Below are 23730 nucleotides of genomic sequence, written 5' to 3' on the forward strand. Positions count from 1 at the left end.
AGCTTGATAGGTGTTGAAATTTTGGGCTAGAAGGTATGTTAATGAAAAGCTCCTATGAATTGCTCCCGCTTTTGCTCTACACTAGCTAACTATACATGAGAAACTCAGAAAGAGAATTCCCATGTATAGCGAGCCCAGTGGTTTGAGAGCGTGTTTTTACGTTCGTTTGAAGTGTGCGGGAGCAATTCATGGGAGCTTTTCATAAACATGCCCTCTAGGCTAAAATTTCAACACCTATCAAGCTTTCTCCTATTGGCGTAATAATGCCTTTCTATCCATCTTTCTTTCAAATTTCTATAAAATAAATTCTCTCTAGTTTTCATTCCGCCGCACATGCCATTAAAATTATAATCAAAAGGAAATTTACGGCTAACCAATTTTGCTCAAGACCGAAATTTCATATTTTTTGGGGAAACAAGTTTCAAGCTGGTGAATATATCTGGGTGTTGACCAAAAATTAATAAAACTGACAAAACTGGGTTCCGCTTTTTAAAAATTTCGTCGTAGCCTAGATGTTACTAAATCAACAAAAAATATCTATGTCTCTAGATTACATCGAAAAAACGAAAAAGATATCTAAAATACGCATATTGTACCTACACACAGAGATGCAACCTGTCACGCCTCTATAAAATGTGTGACCAACATTTTTTTGCTAAATGTTTGTGAATCTCGTTTTTAAGCTTTTTTTTGCCTTGATAGCATAGAAGATGAAAGCTTAAATCAGATAAAAAAAGCTTACAAAGGCACAATTTTCCCGTATGTTTGGATAACGTGCCGCTATTAAGCCTACCCCCATTCTGAACATCAACATAATCCAAATTATATTTTCGATTATCGTTATTAAAAATTTGGTAAAGGGTTTCGAAACACCAACTTTATAAAATTATGTAATTATTTTTAAGAATAGATTAATCACCGCAGTTTATGCTGTAACTTGATTCATCGGCTTTATCGGTGAAAATTGTTGTCCTTTTCAGTAAGAACATCTTAAATTTTTAAATTTTGTAGACGGTTAGAGAGTTAGAACAAACTAAAAATGGTGAAAATGAGCGGGTAGAGTTTTATTTAGAAGCATTCTTGTCACATACTAAATTTTTATTCTGCACGGGCCAGCTACTGAAGTGGTAAATACAGATAGGTTGCATCTACCACCACACATTAGTAGACCAAGCGTGGTTCGGCCCACAAGCAAAATCTTGCAGTGCAAAAAAAAACTTAAGATTTAAGTTCATGCTTTAAGATAAAAAATCTGCATTTTGCTACGTGTGGCAAATTTACCACAATATACAGGAGACCCTCCTCTATACAACGCACTATTAAAAAGAATATTTTTAAAGGTTTGCGAACAAAATACACAAGAAATTTTTTGAAATTTTCACTAATAATAATTCCATAAAAACTTTAAATTTTCCATTTTCAAACTAAGACGTTTTTGGGTTCCTTTGAAAAAAATAGAATCTACCATGCTACAGTCATTCACAACTTGTACAGATATTATCCGAATCTTTAAGGCTATAGTCCTGACCAGGCTTGGCAAAAGTCATCGTCATGAGGCGTGAAGCTGTGACTGTGCAGCCTCTTGGTCCGTCAAACTCAATTGACTGTTCCTTAACGACCAGTCACTTCGTTTGCCAGTCATTCATTCCCCAGTCATTTGAAGCTAAAAGAATGACCTAGTCAAGCAATCGCATTCAAACGACCGATGACGAAAAAGCCGAAGACGACCGAAGGCGAAAAAGAAAAGAATTTATTATTATTGTTGCTTCTGCCAGCAAGCCCGTTTTCGGTTTTTTATTGCTATTGTTGCTCTCTGCCAGCAAGTCGTTCAATTAGTTGTACGTCGAAACTGCATTCCGTCTTGAATAGAAATGATCATGGAGAATACACCTTTATAATTTTGTTTTTGTAAATTTTCTACAGTGATGTCAATTACTAATTCAACTAATTCTAAAAAAAAGGATTTGTGACTGTGTAATATTTAGGACAAAATTTATATTATATTTTTTTGTCATTCCAGTTTTTAAAGGAAAAACTACACCTCTTTTTGTTTGATCTTCTCAAAGAAATGGGACCTTTTTATTAGGATTTGCTTAGAGTTGATACATTTCTCCGGGACTTTGATGAATGATTCCCATCAAGTTCATACGATCTTCCTCCAAGTCGAAAGTGAGGTACCTACTGTCAATAAAGCTCACTATTATAGCTTAAGCCAAACATCTACACAGCGTCTAGTCCTGATCGCACTTCTTCAAATGCGAGACCGATTGCTTGCCTTCTCTCCACCCTATATTTCCCACCCCCAAGACGCCATGGATATTGGCAAGCAATATCCTCGTTCCGGTCGAGTTTCATTCATGTCTTCCTCGTAGGTACCTACCTATATCAAGTCGAATTTCTACTAGACTACTTATTGGTGCAGTCGCTCATCGTCGTCGTTCGGTGCCGGTCGATTGGATGGAAATTCACTTGACTTGTTCAGTCGGCGAAAAGCCGTGATCGTGAACGGTCTCAATTTTTCCGGACTCCAAAACCAATCGTGTGTGGGTGGGTGCTTCTAGAAGACGGCATCGCTTCAGGTCGTGAATTTTGGCGGGTGTGGATCGGTAGAGGAAAGGTAGCGGTGAAAAAAAAAAAACAAATCGTGACACGGAAAATTGTGCCCATTGAACGCATTCCGCCAAATGGTGGCAAGTGATGGGGGTGATGTACTACTCCTGGTGAACGGTGAATATTGTGCAAATGAACCTACTTCGCGGGACGCCGAAGGACTTTCTGAGTGTGCTAGGTTGAGGAAATTGAGTTCAAATTGCGAAGGACTTTTGCGAGGAGTTTAAGGGAACAGGTGTTCCTGGCTGGCGGATTAGAGGACGTCGACTTTAACGGTGACCTGGCTGGCGCGTGTGTGCATGTGCAAACATTCAGGCGTGTGAAGTTGGAATTTTGAATTCTCTCTTTTGGGTTCACATGTGCTTGGCCATAATACAGAGGATAAATAAAAGTTGACAAGGTTGTAAGCTGTTTCGGAATCAATCGGAATTGCACAACACAAAGCAAGTTCGATTCGTCTAATCTATCTTCTGGGTGGAATATATTCGTTGCAAGTTTTTATTGGATTTGTTTTTGAAGGATATCCTGTCATTATTAACTTACAGTTTGGTAGCAACTTAAGAAAAAACAACAACGAGGTGAAAGGAAATGCAAAACACCACTCGTGCTATGTTGGGGAGTGTTATTGGTAGATTTGTGTAATTTGTGTTGATTTCCGGCTGAATGGGACAAGCAAATTGGATTCAGTTGAAATGTGCCAGTTTTCGTTTTATCTGTTGTAAGTCTCTTTCGCGTGCAGCCACTAAATCGCTGCTGGTGTTGTGACAGTGGTGTTTGAAATGACGTAGAAAGTAGCGAAGTGTGTCACCAAACTAGTCGCTATCGATTGGATAAAACAACAAGTATTTGGTGAGTTTTCGATATGTGTTAAGACTTCAAGTACCTAAGGTATACATGAATAAAAAAATGATAATCGAAAGTTTAGATGATAACATTAAATGTACTTTCGAAATTGAAATGCATTAACATTTGCACCTTTTAATTTCGTAAGGACAAAAACAATCCATAAGGAATCGTAAGGAAAACAACCGGAGAAATCTTTACCTACCAACCACCTCAAAAAATGTGTACAAATGCATACTGTCTACTAAAATTTTGTGTTCTTTAAAGAATCTTCGATATACTTAGTCATATGATGCAAGACGTATGACATAATACTTAACGTTCCTACTTAACGGAAAAGAGATATTTAACTCGTTAAAATCTATTGACGCTATGTTTGCGACACATTTGTTTTTTTTTTTCACTCAGAGCTTCAATTCTTAGATAATCATATTTTTGTTATGTTCTGTTTGTAACTAAAAAGCTCTTAATGTAAATTAATTGTTGGAATTCATTAAAGTTGATTCAACATAATTTCAATAATGGCTCAAAAGACAATTAAATCTTATTTATGTATTCCGTTACTAAATTTAAAACAAAATTGACAACGCATTCAGAATAACGCATTCAGAGATTTACATTTAGTTTTTCCATATCTTTTTTTTTCAAAATCGTCATACTCTATCGAAAAAAAAAAACAAAAATTAAAGGAAACCATTTGTGATATTTTTTAAATTTTTTCTTGCGATTGCAAAAAGACTCGTCTTTTTGTTTTTTTTTATAGTTATGCTTTTCCTATGCTGAGCCGCTTTTTTGTGCATCTGTAAAAACATTTTTTTCTGTACTCTCTGGAGCCACCAAATTTTCTTAATTTTCCTCCTCTCGGTTGGGCCATCTTTTTTGGAACGTTTCTAGGCCGTATATCGAGGTATGAGTGTATTAGTAAAACTCACCGTAAACAATCTGTTGAGAATGAATGATGATAACTTTTCATCGGAATAAAACACCGATCCCTTATGACTATAGTATCGGCAGCCAGTTTTTGAAGGGGGTCTTTGAAGTGGATGATCTTGGCGTGATCCTCGATGCGCAGCTCACTTTCAACAGCCAACGCTCTTCAGTTATCAACAAAGCGAATCGTCAGCTCGGCTTTATCACCAAAGTGTCACGTGAATTCAAAGATCCTTTGTGCTTGAAATCACTGTACTGCGCCCTCGTCAGATCTATAACTGAGCATGCTGCTGTGGTCTGGGCTCCGTATCAACTAAGTTGGATTTTGAGGATTGAACGTGTACAGAAGCGGTTTGTCAGATTCGCCTTGCGACATCTGCCTTGGCGTCATCCCGAAGATCTTCCAGCATATTCGGATCGGTGTCAGCTTTTGGGTCTCGAAACCCTCGCATGTCGCCGAAAGACTCAACAGGCTTCTTTCATTGTCAAGATTATGAATGGAGAAGTTCAATCGCCAAATCTTCTAAAGATGATAAACCTCAGTGCCCCGTCGCGAACTCTGCGATCTAATTCGTTGCTGTCACATCAAATCCACCGAACATCTTATGGCTACAATGAACCACTCAGTGCAATGATGCGTATGTTTCAGGATGCTGAGCACCTGCATCAGTTTGAAGAATCATCCAGCCGATTTATTCGTCGAATTCGTCAGTCCAAATTGTTTTACTAATTAGATTGTAACTAAACATATTCATTTAAACATTTATGTTCGATGAACTTAATTATAATAAACAAATAATTATAATAATTGTAATAATTATAATAAACATAATTTGTCCATTCCATCCATTAGAAAAAAGTCAAATTTAGAAAGTTTATAAGAAAAACTTCACATCTGGATGCTTGGTAGTCTATGTTCATCAGCAATGTTGAAAAACCGTTGATGAACGAAAACGATCATTTCACCACTACTCTTCAACCTGATTGATGAATAATTCGCGGAACTATATAGGGTTAGTTGCCCTACTTTGGTTTAAATAATCAAGGTTTTCTCACGAATGGACGGGAAATTTATATCCTTCAGGAAGTTCATTTATAAGTCATGATCTTATCTGCAAGTTTCAATGAAAATTTTCAACATGGGTTTCGCCATTATTGAGAGATTTGCAAAGATATGGATAATTTAAATTTCCAACTTTGAACCTACTGTTCCTATTTTGGTACTGGACCGGTTCCTTTCATGGGACCTAGAACTAAAACTCCTATAAAAAGTTTGATTTTTCGAAAATAAATAAACAAATATATTGTTCATGTAAACTTAAATCAATAACTATAATAAAATAGTATTACAGCTTTTTAATATTTAAAAAAAACTTAAATTTCTGTTATAAATATCACAAACACTGTTATTCCCCGTCAGCTCTATCAGAAAAACGATAGCTGAAACTTGATTGTGTTTACTTACTTATAGTTTATTTGCGTAAATCTGGCAAAAATGTTGGAAATATTCAATATTGGTTCTGAATTATGCCCCAATTAAAAATTCGCAACATTGTTAATTTGTTGGTTTTGATACAAAGATTTGGTGATGTCAGGTCTAAACATGGAACATGAAAGTCGAAAGTTTCCTATATTTGGACCCTTTACTAATTTTCCGAGTTTTCCATTGATTTTCATGATTTTTTGGAAAAATGGGTAGTATGGTTCATATTCTACACAGTGACAGTAATTTCCCTTTAAACTTTGGCTTGGAAAGTAAAAAATCGTTATTTTTCCTTAAACACTCTAATTTCTCAATACGCGCCCCACTAAATGCGCTGTCTGATTTACCACTGGTGAAGAGGTACATTTTTAAAAACGTTGAAAATGTTATCAGAAAGACTTTTAATGGCAAAAAACGGTATGGTAGAGTTCAGGAAGAATAAGAGTTCATTGTGTGCATAGGAATATCTTTATTTTATGCCAGCAAAATGAATTATTTTCAATTTTCGGCATTTAGGACTAAAGTAGGCTCTAGGTCCAAAGTAGGAGCACTCACCCTAATTAGGTATGCTTTGTGCATCAGTCGGACATCATCCAGTAAATCGGCATGTTCACATGAACATTTTGAAGAATCAGTTGTTTTTGTGGATTTGAGAAAACTTCGGTAAACCCGAGAATGTAGTTTTCCAATAAGATGGAGCCCGTACCATTAGACTGAGTCGATTTGGGGTAAGTTTTGAATTTCTGTATAATTTTTGTCTGATTATGATTATGAATTTTCAGGCTCCTGAATTTCAGTTTGTTTGATTAGAGAAATTTTTTTTATGAAAATTAAGTTTAATCATCGTTAAAATGCCGATTTAGAAGACCTAGAATGGAGCTAACGGTATGAGTGACAGGCCAGTCAGCCGGACGGTCAACAAGAGCGAGCGAGCATATCAAGCAGCGGAATGTAGGAGGTTGTAAGTCTAGCGGAACATCATCGGTCAAATCACAAATGGTTACTCTTGGGGACCTTTCAAACCTGAAGCTAAGTATTGAATATTTTATTTACTTTTCAACTACTGAAAGGCTCTTAACTAATGAAAGGCATGAGCAGCTTGATTCCTGTCTGAAAAGTTCAATCTCTCGTGGAATTTTATTTCAATTTTATTCTAATATCAAAGATATTTCTAGAACTTAACCTGATTCATTATTTCATTTTCAAGATCTATAATTTTAGATTTTAATATTCTCGCTGATAACTGAGAATGATATAAAAATTGAGGCTTTTTAGAAAATTGAATGATCATTTTTTTAAAACAAATAGCTTAGCCATATAAAAGAGGTCGAATTCCCTCTAAAACGCAATTGTAGAATCTGACTGATCATAGATATGTTTACAAAATTTTTCATTGAAGTAAAGAATAAAGCTTGATTTGGGAATTTTTAAGAATATCAGGGAAAAAAGTGAGGAAATTATGAAAGATTTTTGTATAGAGCTACATTATTTTCTGTATTTCAAAAATTGTTAAAATAGATTTAATGTTTGTTTAAAATTCTATGTTTCATAAAATTAAAACACTAATGCATTTCACAAAATTTCTTTAGATTATATCAAACCTCTCGAGTTTGTTGTTCACAAGCCTTACTGTTAGAGTTAGGAAAGTATGTAAAATTAATCCTCTGATAAATTTGAGATATCTGGATAGATAGCGTTCAGCCGAATTATAAATCTTGCAATTCTTTTATTCTAAATGAGGCATATGTTAGTTACACGTAAATGAACTAAAAAGAACAGCGAATTTAATTACTCATGAAAAAATCAAGCAGATATTTTTTTTAAAAACAAATATCATTGCATTATTTCTTATTAGTTATCACAATAGTGCCAGTCACATTCTTTTTGGATTTTTTCAAAAATAAGATCCTTATAGTAAACACTAGAAGCATAGGAAAATAGGTTTTAAGAACAATATCTTTACACATGTCAAAAGTGTTTCCTGATCATTTCCTTTTTCCCCACATCCGCACCAAAATTGTTTTGCTAGGATGCAGAGGTGACCTCGGTCCTAAAGCATAACTTTGATTTCTTTCATCCTTTTCTCTTATTTTCCTCTCTATCTATTGACTACTAGGACGTGGCCGGCGCCGTTATTGATGTATAAAGAGAGAGCATCAGTTTTGTTCATTGAGAATATGCTGTCAATCCCAGACACGATTCTTTTGACCTCTGGACAAAAATGATGGCCTCGGTCAATCACGGAGTAGCAACCATTGCACAGTGGTGCAGAACATCAATCTAGCTGTACGAAATTAATAGCGCCCAGGGATGAAGCGATAGACATTTGCTGTCTTCAGCAACATTGTTCAGTTTTACAAGGAGCATATTCTAGTGCCAAAATTTTTGCCGAGGGGTCCACCGATAGCGAGATAAAAATGCTAACTTTCTTATTTTTCAAATTAGGGCTTTGATGTCTTCGACAAAGTTGTTTATCTGATCAAAATACATAAGTTTGTTGAATATGTCAAAGTCCTATCACATCACCCTCAGGAGCTACAGTCAAAGTAAAAAAAATCTCTTGTAAAAACAGTTTTTTGAACCTGACACGTTGTAGATTGGATAAAATGGTTCGCTGTCTTTTAAACAAAGTTGTAACAAGCCACGATCTACAATTGTCTCATACATTATGATGGGGTTAGAAGTTGCAGAAGCTCTATAGATAGCATTTAGTGTTTTTTATTGGCAATTTTGGAAGGCTCGTCCATCGAAAAGTGCACATTTTCGCAACACCCCTTTTTTGTGATTATTTTTGATGACAAGTGGAACCATTTCCATTTGAAATAAGCGCGGAAATCGGTGGAACTAGTAGAGATTTCAATGATTGAAAATACACATTTTATGTGGAATTCGTTCTACTTAGCCACGCCTGCGGTTATGGAATCCGAAATGTTTAAGTATTAATGATGACGAAATAGAGTCTAACACAAAAGTATCAAATCAGTTTCAGTTATAGTTTAAAGTGGCATTTCGAGTTCAATGACTTAAGGTGGATGTGAGTAGTCGATCAAGCAAAGCTAAGCTAAGCTAAGCTAAGCTAATTTTTGTCTGATTATGATTATGAAGCTATGATTTTCTACAAAGTTGTTCAGCAGAAAATTTCCTTTAGAGAAATTATATACTGGCACAAAAACCATGAGCATGCTCGGTTCCACAGAGAATCAAAAATGATGTTGATTTTTCAGTACCTACAAAATATTCAATTTTCCCATACAAACCTAAAAGATCAAATTAACTCATGTAAACTTTACTTGAAAATTCTACAAAAAAAAAATTAATGGATTAGTTTTAAATAAAAATGCTCTTTTAAGACCCCATGGTTTGAGAAATTCAAAAGTGAGCCCAAATCGACTCAGTGTACCGCAACATACCTCGAAACGAACCCAAACCTGGCTGGAAGAAAATATGAAAGTTTAACTGAAGGATCTTTGACCTCCGAGCCGAGCAGTCTGGATTGGATTGGGGGGGGGGGGGGGGGGGGGGGGGGGGGGTGGAGCTATCGTTCAAACAAATGTATTCAAATTTTTTGCATTATACAAAGCATTGTTAAAAGAAAGTAATTTTTTCGTAGAAAAATAGTGAAAAATGAACCGGTGACGGAGCACTTTCGAGGATGCCTTTTAGAAAACATGATTTGCGCTGGACACTGTATCTCAGCACAGAACCATCTGGAGTTAAAAAATCAGAGCAGAATATTTTTAATAGATGTTTTTCTGGACCCCAACGTTTTTATTCAACTAAAAAAAATTTTTATGAAATTTTTGTGGCTGTTTGAAGTAAAAATTACGATTTTTCAAGAAAAAATCCGCCATTTTTTATCTGTAAAATCTCTCCAAAGTAAAAAAACAAAAAAAGAAAAACGTTGGGGTCTGGTATTTTATGTGTAGAAAATATGTTCCAAATTTGAAAAGAATGTAAAAGTAGTTTTCAAATGACGATGTCCACGGACTTTAAAAATGTGCTTTCGAGAAAAACGCGTTTGAAGTTTCTGCTCTTGCAGTATAAGATAGGAGGAGGTAAAGGCCTATAATTTCTAAAATTTTGCTTCAATTGACTTGAAAATTTGACACAACATTCTTGAAACGTTTTACAATAAGAAAATAAAAAAATAAAAAAATCGATTTTTTGAAAGTGTTATTAAGTGTTATATTTGTTGTTACTTGGAGCTCCTTATTTTTCAATTTTTATCAGTTTTCATTGATCATTCACGAAATTACCATTCCCCAAAATTTCCTTGTAAGTATAATTGAACATGGAGTTATTATTTTGAACTTCAGAAATGAACTTTTTAAGCCATTAGTTTTGATTAAAGGAGGATTTTTCTATAAAAAAGTTTTATCTCTGACTTCTTTCACTGGCACTTTCCAAATAATAATAAATATATCTATTCTTCTTTTTATAAAATTAAATTAGACCATCAATCATTGAATAAATTCTCCAAATGCCAAAATTATTTTTTTCAGTTATCGAAAATTCACATTTTTAATTGCGATTAAATATTTTTTGTTTCAAATCAAAATACTACGCGGAATTTTTCAATCAACCTTTCAGTGGAACACGAAGAAAAGAATTTAAATTAAGATGAGTAAAAATAAACAATTATCATTTTCTTAACAACTAATCATGGTTAGTGTTTAACCTGATTGGACGTTTATTTTAGAATTCAGATTTCTTTTAATCACTGTGTTTTGGAAACGTTTATTTTAAATTAGCTTAGAAATTCTTTTAAAACAACTTTCTAGTTCAAAATAAAGAATATCATTTTGAAAAAATATATCAATGATTTACCGAACATTTCAAACTTTCATTGTGATATGATTTGAAAATTTTGTTTTTTTATCAGTCGTTTTTTTTTAGTATGTGTGGTAATCATGAGTGAAATACGATGCTAGAAATTCCTTTTCTTTTTTTATTGATTATTTTTGGTATTGCTATAATTTTTAGCTAAATTTGAATTTCGAAACCTCCCCTCCCCCCCCCCCCCCCCCCCATGGACGGGCCTGGTTCCAGGGTCCAGTAATTGAAGTGCTACATTGAAATAAACATATAAATAGATCAAAACAACAACTTTTTATTTCAAATTCATTCAATTTCTCTTGAAAACAAATTACTTTTTCAAAATTCACTGGTAAAGTTCGACTTGTTCGCCCTTGAGTTTAACCACTCGCCGTCGAGGAACGCATCGTGTGAGGCCCGCCGGTTTTCTTGTGGTATTTTATCCCAGGCTGCCACGAGATGTCGCTTCAGGACCTCCACACCTTCATGTTTCTTAAAGCAGACTTCGGCCTCCAACATACTCCAAACAGCGAAGCCCATAGGGTTCAGGTCTGGCGAACTTGCCGGCCATTCGGAGCTCGAAATGAACCCTGGAAAATGTTGCGCAATCCAAAGTTGGGTTTTCTTCAGTTTGTTAGCCGGCGCCGAGTCCTATTGAAAAACCAAATCCCTGGAAGCAAAAAGTCGACGTGCCCGCGGTTCGACAACATTCTGTAGAACTAGTTCCCGATATGTATTTTGGTTGATCTTCACTCCTTCAGGGACAAAACAAGCGTAGTCCAGCCATCACGGGTGATTCCGGCCCAAACCATCACCGATGCTGGTTTCTGTCGCCGTGTGGCCGTCAGCAAGTCGGCATGGCTTCGTGATCTGTCTGGCAACCAAACTCTGTCGTTCTGCTTATTCACGAACTGCTGTACGGTGGAGAGTTTCTCGTCGGTAAGTTATTACTGTCTGGACCAGAGGGGGCCAAACCTAAGCCCTCGAGTCCCTGGTCGTTCCTCTGGAGACTCAGTGGAGGGTGGGCACACAAGGCCTTCTTTTGTGGCTAGCTCAATCTTGAGCAGGAACGGAGCTCCTCAAGGTCGGCTTTTACAAATTGCTGCTGATCAAGGACTGTTCGGAAAGGATCAAACACTCTACCACTGAATTGATTTTTATGTGTTTTTATTAATTTACCTTTGTGTTTTGTGTGGCGTGTGTCTCGTTGGGCCGGCCTTTGCTGCTGTTGACGCTACTCCTTCGGAACGCTACGGGTATTTGGGGTGTGGCTAGGCAGTTGACAAGAATTGGCGGTAACTTTGCCAATTCCTTGTCAGCTCCTCAGGCCGGAACGGATATGGGATTCCGTTCAGCCTTCCAGATGTGGATTCCCTTCGGGATTCGACCTTGTATCACGGGAGGTGGTTGTCTGCCAAAATGGTCCAAATTGCAGAAACGCGGTACCAGATTGGAATCTTCCCGATACTTGTTGGTCCCGGAGGGCATAAAGCATATGCCCCTAAGTTTTGGGTCCTGGTGGATAAAAGGCCGATAAAACTTCTGCGAGGACTACCAAGATCTTCACTTTTACCTGATTCGCTATTCTCAATGGTGCACTGGTAATTTTCCGCTATCGGACTTATTGAACTTTTTATTATACTTTTATTAGTTCAACACTTATATTGTTAGGTTAAGTCCTCTCGATACGCAACCTGGCTGTCTTGGCGGTCAAAGCGGAAAGAGATCTTTTTAGCAGTAGTTTTGGTAGCTTTCCTCTCATCAGGCCAATTATACCACTTTTTTTTTAACTTCTGGACTAATACCTTTTTTATTTGTGCGTTCCTTTTATACCCGTTCTAGTACAGCATTTTGTGTATTTGTTTCAGTGTACCTGTGTTAACATGTTGTGTTCTTGTGAGTCCTGTATTTTATTTTAACTAAACCTATCTTGCTCTGATGATTAATATATGAAATAACTTACTGACATTGAACAATAAACAAATAATTTTAATAAGTAACGAATAATGAATAACTTTAGGAAAACTTTACCGAGTTGAATATCGCAACGGTAACACTACCCCATTCTCCCCCTTAAAAAAAATATATTATATGAATATATAGTCATATTTTTTTAAACTTAAGTTCCGTCTAATTAATCTCCGCTCAGAATAGACTTGAACTCTATGAGCATCCCTATACGCTCAACAACCAATATCTTGCTTGCGCGAAAAAAGCAAATATGAACTCTCATACGCATGAGAGATTATTTATCCACGCGTAAACGTTGTTGGATCTTCCTCTTTCCCAATAACCCAGTCAAATCAAAAGACTTGAGGAAAGAAGAAAATTTCTGCTACTGACATGTCGAGTGTTATTCGATGATGCTGTTTCATGAGTGCTAAATAAGATGAATTCTAGAGAAGGGTTTATGGGATTGTTGTTTGGAATTATATGATTTTTTTTTATTGATAAGCTCATCTGAAAATAGGGTAAGTGGTACCGGTCATCACCCACGCGCCGCGATTTGGAAATTGTCATTACTAGTTTTCATGCCATGGATCATTTCTATTCCTCATTCGCTTACTATTTTCATTTGATTGTTGCTGTCTACTGAAACTATTAGGAGAGAAGCTATAAAAATAATTGTGAAGCTAAAAAGAGACAAAGATAATGAACCCTTCTCGGAAAATTCTTAACACTCAAACCTCATCGAACTCAACGTCACTCACTTTTAGCTATTGAAAACAATGCATTGTCATACTCCTCCATTTCATGCGACTATTGAAACAGAGCGGTCGCGATTTTCGATTACTGCGGTAAGTAATACCACTTTTCCTTTTTTGGTTTCTCTTTGACTTTTGTGCTTTTCTACGCTTTACCGCGGAATTACGGACTGAAGATTTGCCTAAGAGAATATCTTAGAATCTTGCCCTTCTTATCGGCTTGCCCTAAAGAACTTGTTCCGCGACGTGAAAATACTAGTGCAAGATGGGTTCATTGACTCTAATCCTGTGCTATAGCGGGCTGATGCCACTGAAAGTGCACAGTTTTGCTAACATACTTTTTATTATTACTCGAGTGCAAGTCTACGAAAACTATTTCACGAATATTTTAAATAACTGCTGGCTAATTCGGATCCTTTTTTTTTTTACAGGTTGACGATTCTTACTTCGCCGCTTTCTAAAACATGCCTGAAAATCATAAGATATAAGAGGTATAAATTTTGCTTCTACCGTCGTCTATCTTCGGCTAAACTTTGGAGTTGATAGTCCAAATTTTTGTTAATGATGGCGAGAACCCAGCAACTATCTTAGTGGAAAAGAACTAATTTCCACTCCCGTTCTGTAAAAGCCAGTTCTGTAAAAGCCCCGAGTACATCTACGCTTGAGGTCGGGAGCATTCCATGTTTCAAAAACCTTGAACTGTAAATTTGATGCAATTGGAAGCTAGACAGATCTCTAACTTAAAACCAATGCACCCAGGGTCGTACAAGGGGGAAATGTTTAACTTCTGTTCTTTCATCAACTTTCTACAACCTAATCTCGCTTACTTTACTCCAACCTTCTATTAGCCAGCATCTCTACGCTATTTCTTCTTCACGTATTTCCCTTCTCATGTGGACGGTCCACTTCCTCTACGTATCAATTTTTTTTTTTGCGATTGGCTATCCGAACAATTATCGGTTTTCGAAAACGGTCTAAGACTGATCGATTTCATTTCTTTTCTTGCCTGATCTTGATAAGTAGTGTTTTGGAGCAGAGATTGCTCAAGTTTTAAGCTGAACTCAGTGCGTCCTTTTGGCACACTGGACATTGGTTTGTGTATGCATTTTTGAAGCCACAAAGCCTACAAAACCTCTCCTTCTCCTCCGGGCAATTCGTGTAATGATGCTTTTCTTGCCTACAATTGTAACAGACTCCGATCGGCGGTCGTCTATATGATTGAACCAATTGCTGTAAAGTTCCCCTCGCTGTCCCTTCCATGGGTTCTAATGTTTCACCTCTCTTCTCCCCTCCCTCTTTTTCTTTTAAATATCTTCTAAAATTTTTTGTTTTTATTTTCTGACTTATTCTTTCTTTTTCAGGCTTCGGTTTGCAGAAGACGCGCTTTTTGTCAATGGAATTCGCGGCGTATCGAGGTTTCGGATCCGAGATAAACATTTCGTTGACGTGGCTTTGACGATTACGATTTTGGTCACCCGCGACTTTTGGGAAAACATTCGCGTTGTTCTCATCGATGATACGACCGTACTTTTTAAGCATCGCGAGATTATTGATTCCTGCTGCGGTCATCGCGTTTTTGTAGTCGAATCGGAGATTGCGCCATATAATTTTGAATCGACGGTATTCTGAAGGCGGTTTTGTCATTGATCGAAAAAGTGTTTGCATGTCGTGACAATAGTCTGCAAATTTTTCACCCCGAGCTTGCTTACGTTCATTAACTTGGGCTTCGATTCGAAAATCTAAATCCGGCGGTAAAAATTCGCGTCTTATTTTTCGTTCCAGCTGAGACCAAGTTCGAAAATCTCGGTTTTCAAAACCCCCCATAAACCAATCTTTTGCACGCCCGATAAATAAATGAATTGCGCTTTGGAATAGTACACGATCCGAAATTTCTTCTGATTTAGCTCTCACTTTTACTTCTTTCAGGAATTCGGTCAACATCTTTCCTTGATCTTTCCCGTCATACCTCAATCTCCATTCCGCTACCGGTATCCTCCTCAACCTAGCTTTTCCTTTCCTTTTCTGATACCTTCCTTTATCCTTCCTTTTCCTGTAATATGATGAATCAGATGAGCTTTCAGCCGAAGACGAAGTGGTAAGCTCTGTACTTTCGGTGAAACTGCTCTCTGAAGTGGTTGACCACCTGATTGCTTTTGATAGTTTGTCGGAACTTTTCTTTGAGATACCTTTCTCATGAGTTCTCGACAATTTAGTGGGTTTTTTAAAAATGATTTTCTCTACCGATTTCAGGTCAGTTCCACTTTCTGAGTCAATACTTGACTCAACAAGTTTGCCCCTCCAACCTCCCTTTTCAACCTTTGGTTTCTCATCCTGTATACTAAATCCACCTTCGCTTTTCTCCTCCTTTCCCACTTCTTGTTCCTCATCACGCTTTCTCGAGGTACCTTTCTCCCTTTTTAAATCGTTCGTTTCTCTAAATTTTTCGTTTAAATTTATCAGAAGCTTCTCCAACCGCTTGCTCCTTCCCACTTTTTCTTCCGCTTCTTTTATTCTCTTTTGTTCTTCTACTATTTGCTTTTCTCTCATTTCTTTCTGTTGTTGTGTAGTTTGAATCACAAAGTTTTTAAACAACTTTATGATCTCTCCTACATTTTCCCCATTTCCCTTTTCGTATTCGCTGAGAACTTTCATTAGTTCATCAGCCCTTTCAATGGATTCTTCCCTTTCAATAACTCTTGAGTCTAACGTATTTGTTGCTCCTCCTATTGCTTCGTACCTCAATCCTATTTCCTCTAGTTCATTTCCCGAAACTGTTTCATTCAACCCTTCTATTTCTTCTCTGACTTCTTCCAGGGCCATCGTAATTTCGGATTCAATCTCTTCTGGATTTTCAACAATACTATCAAAAGTGTCTGGAAAATAAGCAAAAAAAATGTCACTCGCCAATTGTCCTAATTCAGTTATTCTGCCTGCAAATTTGCCTGATTTTGGTGCGTTTAACAACACATAAATGCGGACTCTGTAATGCACCAACCGTGTTTTAAGCTTAAGCCTTTCTCGGGATTCTATCTTGGGGTTCTCTAGCAGATCTTTTATGGTATTGAGTTTTGTGTAAATAATAGCGATTTCTCCCTGTGGTTCTTTTCGCGGGTGGAAGGCACCGAAATCCTTTCCGTCTCTTTCTGATTTCAAGCGGTCTTTTAGCTTCCTCCGCTTGATACTCTCATGCTCTAAACCAAACGAAATATTTCTGATTAATAATTCGTGCTCAACCTCATCAATTGAGAGGTGCGACACGTCCATATGACAATACGATTTCCGCAAGTCCATGTTTACGATTCAGGTGAGTAAGAAAAAGGTATTGATTGTGATTATTTTCTATTATACAAACTGATCAATTTAGTTTATGAAACACTTAACGTTGAAACCAAAAACAAACTTTTAACAAACGGATCACTAGAATCAACCATTTAACACTCAGACGCCAAAATTGTCTTGGTTCCCCAACTTTTCTGATTTGAGCTGAGAATATTTTTACTCGAATGAAGACCCAAAAACTTTTTCTTTTTATAAACAACTTCTATAACGATCTCATCGATATTCGATGCAAAATGTTCGCTGTTGTTCGCGGACGCTTGGTCTGAAGCAGCAAATTAATTAGGTTTTCACTTTTTGGCCAGAAGTATGATATTGAGAAACCACTTTGATATCCAACTCGCATCAGAGACTTTGTTATTAGTTTCCCTAGCCAACTAATTCCCTCAGGCTCACTGTGTTTAACCAAACCTAAAATCCTTGACCAGCTTGTAGTTAGTTGGGCGCCATTTATTACTGTCTGGACCAGAGGGGGCCAAACCTAAGCCCTCGAGTCCCTGGTCGTTCCTCTGGAGACTCAGTGGAGGGTGGGCACACAAGGCCTTCTTTTGTGGCTAGCTCAATCTTGAGCAGGAACGGAGCTCCTCAAGGTCGGCTTTTACAAATTGCTGCTGATCAAGGACTGTTCGGAAAGGATCAAACACTCTACCACTGAATTGATTTTTATGTGTTTTTATTAATTTACCTTTGTGTTTTGTGTGGCGTGTGTCTCGTTGGGCCGGCCTTTGCTGCTGTTGACGCTACTCCTTCGGAACGCTACGGGTATTTGGGGTGTGGCTAGGCAGTTGACAAGAATTGGCGGTAACTTTGCCAATTCCTTGTCAGCTCCTCAGGCCGGAACGGATATGGGATTCCGTTCAGCCTTCCAGATGTGGATTCCCTTCGGGATTCGACCTTGTATCACGGGAGGTGGTTGTCTGCCAAAATGGTCCAAATTGCAGAAACGCGGTACCAGATTGGAATCTTCCCGATACTTGTTGGTCCCGGAGGGCATAAAGCATATGCCCCTAAGTTTTGGGTCCTGGTGGATAAAAGGCCGATAAAACTTCTGCGAGGACTACCAAGATCTTCACTTTTACCTGATTCGCTATTCTCAATGGTGCACTGGTAATTTTCCGCTATCGGACTTATTGAACTTTTTATTATACTTTTATTAGTTCAACACTTATATTGTTAGGTTAAGTCCTCTCGATACGCAACCTGGCTGTCTTGGCGGTCAAAGCGGAAAGAGATCTTTTTAGCAGTAGTTTTGGTAGCTTTCCTCTCATCAGGCCAATTATACCACTTTTTTTTTAACTTCTGGACTAATACCTTTTTTATTTGTGCGTTCCTTTTATACCCGTTCTAGTACAGCATTTTGTGTATTTGTTTCAGTGTACCTGTGTTAACATGTTGTGTTCTTGTGAGTCCTGTATTTTATTTTAACTAAACCTATCTTGCTCTGATGATTAATATATGAAATAACTTACTGACATTGAACAATAAACAAATAATTTTAATAAGTAACGAATAATGAATAACTTTAGGAAAACTTTACCGAGTTGAATATCGCAACGGTAACAAAGTACGATATTCTTCAACCTTCCTTCCGCGGCCCTCTTCAGCTGCGCCTTCGCTCTTTTTACCCGTTCTTGTTTCTGCTTCACCGTAAGGTCTTGAACCTTTTGGATCTTGTAGGGCTTGGTCTGAAGTTTATCTTTCAGGATCCGACGGAGACTTTGATACGATATGTTGAGATCATCTGTCAATTTTTTCAATGTACAACGCCTACAATCACCTAGTGGCATAACGACGAGGATTTATCTTAAGACGCTTCTTGACGATCTTCGCCATGGCAGGTGTCACCACAGTAGGCCGGCGTCCTCCACCATACCGTTTTTTGGCACTTCTGGTCTCCAGGCACGATATAAATATAAAAGGTAGGCTACTAACTCGAGTAAACAACTCGTTTGAATGTAAACAAGTGACGTCATTACTATCTGCCTATAGCATGCCAGGCAAAAAGTTTTGCGCGCGTAAGATAATTCTGCATACACCGAGGGTCACTAGATGGATAGTAATGACGACACTATCGGGAAGATATCACCTTATTATATTGTACACCGTGGTCTCCAGGTATCTTTTAAAGGGTGATACGGTCAAAATTTGGTCAATATCAACTTGACGTATTTCTTTCAATTTTGCATTTAAAAAACCTGAATACCCCTCATTTTGAAAGTGTGTGTGTCACTCTTCAGTTGTCAAAATGCCGTCCAAGGAAGAAGAGCAGCGTATTAAAATTTTGCTCGCGCATCGCGAAAATCCGAGCTACTCGCACGCAAAGCTGGCAAAATCACTAAAAGTTGCCAAATCAACCGTTACAAATGTAATTAAAGTGTTTGAGGAACGTTTGTCCACAGCCAGGAAGTCTAGATCGGGGGAAAATCGAAAACCGGAAGCCGCTGAGGCGACAAAGAGAGTTGCCGGTAGTTTCAAGCGAAACCCTAACCTCTCTCTCCGAGATGCCGCAAATAAGCTGTGTGTATCGTCTACAATCGTGCATCGAGCCAAAAAACGAGCCGGACTATCGACTTACAAGAAGGCAATGACTCCAAATCGCGATGATAAACAAAATACGACGACCAAAGTGCGATCCCGGCTGTACACGACGATGCTGACGAAGTTTAACTGCGTGGTAATGGACGACGAAACCTACGTCAAAGCAACTACAAGCAGCTTCCGGGACAGAAGTGACAGAAGTGAGAAGACAGGTGGTTCCCAAGGACAAGAACCCTCCCAACACGCCAGAGCTCCGCCCAATTGAGAAATACTGGGCTATTGTCAAGCAGAACCTAAAGAAGACCAAAAAAAGCTAAGGACGAGCAGCAGTTCAAGGCAAACTGGCTTTCTGCGGCGAAGAAGGTGGACAAGGTGGCTGTACAAAAGCTGATGGCAGGGGTTAAACGTAAGGCCCGGCAATCCAGATTTAGAAAAGCGGAAGCCTAACTGAATATTTTTCCTGAATTTTATACTAATTAAACTTAAAAAAGAAATTTAATTTGATTTTTTTAAATAAACGATTTCACCGATTTACACGCGTTTTCCCTTGACCAAATTTTGACCGTATCACCCTTTACAAACCTAAAAGATCAAATTAACCCATGTAAACTTTACTTAAAAATTCTGCAAAAAAAATCATGGATTAGTTTTAAATAAAAACGCTCTTTTAAGACCCCAGGGTTTGAGAAATTCAAAAGTGAGCCCAAATCGACTCAGTCTACCGCACCATGCCTCGAAACGAACCCAAACCTGGCTGGAAGAAAATATGAAAGTTTAACTGAAGGATCTTTGACTTCCGAGCCGAGCAGTCTGGATTTGATCCACTCACTCAGGTGTTGATTCTCTGGAGACTTCCATCTCTGAGGTGTGGGCTTCAATGTCAGATTCTTATACTGCGAAGGTATGCTCCCGATTCAAATCTCGCCTGGAGAGAGAGGTTGAGAACGAGAATGGACACATCGAGTTATTGTTTCTGAATATGTTTATCTACGTGCCTGAATGAATGAAAAAGTTTTTAAATCATGAATGAAATCATATCAAGAAAGGTGTTTTTGAACCTTGATCATAGATTTTCGCATTTTATGGGTCATACTGTACATACAGTACTGGAGAAAATAAGGTACCGTAAACTGGGGGAACATTGATCACTTTTTTAATTCATTTTCGAATATTTTGGAAGGGGTTGCTTTTTTGTAACACTAATTTTTTTTAAAAATAATTACTAAGATAAGGAGTATAAAGCATGATCATTGATAGCATAATATTCAAACGACATTAGTGGCTCTAATGTTTGTTACAAAACCAGATTTCATATTTCGGGGCAGCTTTGATCACCATGGTTTTTCACGTATCTCAACTCAACATCTTCAAAATAATTGTTTTGATGCCAATTAGCACGGAAGGTTAAAAACATCAATAACAGTAATTTTTTGTTTGGACTCAATTGAATTTTTTAACATTTTCTTTCAAAAACAAATATACTCAGAAGATGGACAATGTTGCTGCATACATTTAGAGGCAAAAGTTATGAACGTTTCTCAATATTGTTTGGTCTTAAAAAACAATTGAAATATTACCATCATGCAACTCCCAAGGTCCTTCCACTGTTCCTTTGTTCTTTTTTTTTATTGAAACTTAACCGTTTGATAGAGTTTTTAACTATTTGTTCTTTACAGGCTTTCTCAAATGCCTTAAATTCATCATAATGACCATAAAAATAACCCTAAAGCTATACCTATACAAAAGAAAAAAGTTCAACTTTCATATAAAACAACCCATTGGCTTCAAAATGCTATCATTTTATCAGGAGAGGTGTTTGTTTGTGATTCTTCGAAAAAACGGATATTTTAAAACTTTAAAACTACATTTTAAGTAATATAAAAAAATCTCCAACTACAAACAAAATTTAGCCTATTTGAAACTCAATTTATAGGCTTTCAATCGTAGAAAATAGTTTTCAGATATTTTAACTTCACTTTTAGTTAATGATCATTATCTGCAAAAATTTCATGTTGATCTAAGTTACCCCGGTTATCAAAGTTCCCCCAGTTTACGGTACTACAATACATCAAAATATTTCGAGTTCTTATTCTTTATTTGACAAAAGATACAGGAATTTGAAAATTTTGATAGCAAGTGCATACTTTAGAATGTCCAGTACTGTATATTAGATAATAAAAAAACTCTTCTTGAATTCAAAATTTGTTAAAAATCAAAGATGATAGGAAAAATATAATAATAATAACGCATATAATCACAATAAACTTTTTATTTGAATTTCTGGACCTACGTATGACTTTTTAATTTTTTTTTGTCATTAGTGTTTCTTTTTTATTAATAGTTGTGCGTTGATTAAACATTTATCACTCAATATGAAAAAAATACAAAGTTGAATATTTGTTTCTCTATGATATAAATAAAAGTTAAGTTTTCCAGTTGGTACTAACTAAAAAAAAAACAATTATAGTTTTCCAGAGAACAACTCACCTTGAGCAGAAGGGGTATAAAATTAGCAGTCTATGTTCAATTCCGTTAGCATCCATTCCGGAAAAGAACCTTCAAATCAAAATAGATGGCTCTTAGAAACAGCTCAGAAAAGACACATTCCGTTGTCGTTGGCCTCGTCACGTGCACGAAGATGGTGCTGAAGTTGCACCTTTTCTCGTTATTTTTGGTTTTTTTTCTCTCTTCAATTGCCAAAGTTTCGTGTCACCGGCTTATCGTGATAGTGTTGAAATTTATTGTTTGCATGTCACTGATACTTCTTTTGAGTTGTCAGTTTTTTTTTCTTTGTGCTATGATTTTTGGTTCTGGCTTCTGTATTCTGTCAGTTTGATGGTTATAGAAAATCCAAAAGACAAACCTGCCGAGGCGCTTAGATTTTATGGTTGGAAAATCAACTCGACCTTACTTTCGAAGGAAGTGATTAATGTGAGAATAATGTTCCTTGTTAAACAGCAACTCGGGTGCATATTTTGTACAACTGCTGACCATGACAGCGATAAAATGAGAACCTATTTGCGGGAGCTGAATAAAAATTTTCATTTCATGCCTTTATTCATTAGTTTTTGAAACAGTGATAAATAAGCACTAAAGAACGAATTAAGGTCAGATGATAAGATTCAAACGCTAATGCATTTTAAACCAAACATCGGTCAAAAGCAGAACAGCTTAATTATTTGCTCAGTTCGTTTAGATTCACGAAATCCAAAACAAAATAACGAGCATAAAAAAATGCCATCACAATACACAAATCACACACGACGACTCAAAATGTTGGCCCGTCGTAAGACAACGTAATTTCAAATCTATAGATAGCCGGATTTTCTTTTACTGAACCGGAATAAGGCGTTCGTAACATCTGTTTAAACTTTTCCCACGTTTTGGAAGCGTTGTTTTGTCCGTTGCTGTGCCTACGTCAGCAGAGAACGAACAGAATGGCCGGAGGAAACTTTTTTCCAATGAAGATATCAAACCGCATTAACCATCATCGCAGGAACTGCCAATCGCCAATACATTCCCGTACATGGAGGAGATTAACCCGATCCGATCCAATGGACTGATCTATTTCCCCAATCGTTTGGGCAGCAATTTTGCGAAAATATGTTTATTTTTGGATGGACCGAAAAACAAAAACATTCTAGCGTCGATTATTTTTATGGCAGTGATATATTTTCATTGAGGAATGGCGCTGCATCATCTGGAGCAAAGGGTAACTCCTAACCTGAAATGAAGCTCAATTCAATTAGGTTTAAATTTATTTTGTTGTTCACATGATAACAATATTATTTAAAATATTTTTTTTTTAAGTGCGCAGTTACAATATGCGCTACCGCATTTTTGAAAAAAATTGCATCTTTCCTAAGTTTTCCACTAAAATCTTTTTTGGACATTCGGAGTTATCAACATTGAAAAAAAAAAAATTACTTACCCGTACAACTTAGTTATTTTTTACAAACAATTAAAACACATTCGATGATAGCAGACGTGGCTCAATAGAACGAGTTCGACATCGCCAATGGTTGCTCTTTACTCCGTGATTGACCGAGGCCATAAAATGAGTGCAAAGGTCAAAAGAATTATGCTTGGGAGTAGCAGCTCATTCTCTTTATACATCAATGATGGCGCCGGCCACGTCCTAGTAGTCAACGAATAGTTAGGAAAATTAGAGAAATGGATGAAAGATACAAAATTACGCTTTAGGATCGAGTTTAGCTCTGCATCCTAGCAAAAATGTCTTTTGGGAGTGTTGGTAAAAGGATACGATCTGGAAACACTTTTGACAAGTGCATGGATCTTTCTATTTCAAAGTTTGTATGAAATTTAGTATGGAAAAGTGACTTTTTTTTGTTTAAAAAATCCTTCAGTCTGACTGTTGCACTAAGTTCAAATCCTCTGAGCTGCACTTTATTGCTGAAAACTTTTCGTGTCATTGGTTTGTTCGATTGTCGTGAAAATTGGTATAACGAG

General features: G+C 37.1%; 1 protein-coding gene across 3 annotated transcripts in view; it reads left to right on the top strand.

The window, feature by feature from the left end:
* Positions 1 to 2467: 2467 nt before the first annotated feature.
* The window catches only part of LOC129757967 (uncharacterized), a 152165-nt gene continuing 130902 nt past the window's right edge, over positions 2468 to 23730 (top strand). Inside the window, exon 1 of one of the 3 annotated variants that reach the window (XM_055755384.1) lies at positions 2468 to 3459. The gene's annotated coding sequence lies outside the window, so the exon portion shown is untranslated. The remainder of the gene's footprint in view (positions 3460 to 23730) is intronic. The other 2 variants (XM_055755382.1, XM_055755383.1) reach the window with 2 other exon arrangements.

The sequence above is a fragment of the Uranotaenia lowii genome, chromosome 3 (genome assembly GCF_029784155.1).
Source record: "Uranotaenia lowii strain MFRU-FL chromosome 3, ASM2978415v1, whole genome shotgun sequence".
Taxonomy (NCBI): domain Eukaryota; kingdom Metazoa; phylum Arthropoda; class Insecta; order Diptera; family Culicidae; genus Uranotaenia; species Uranotaenia lowii.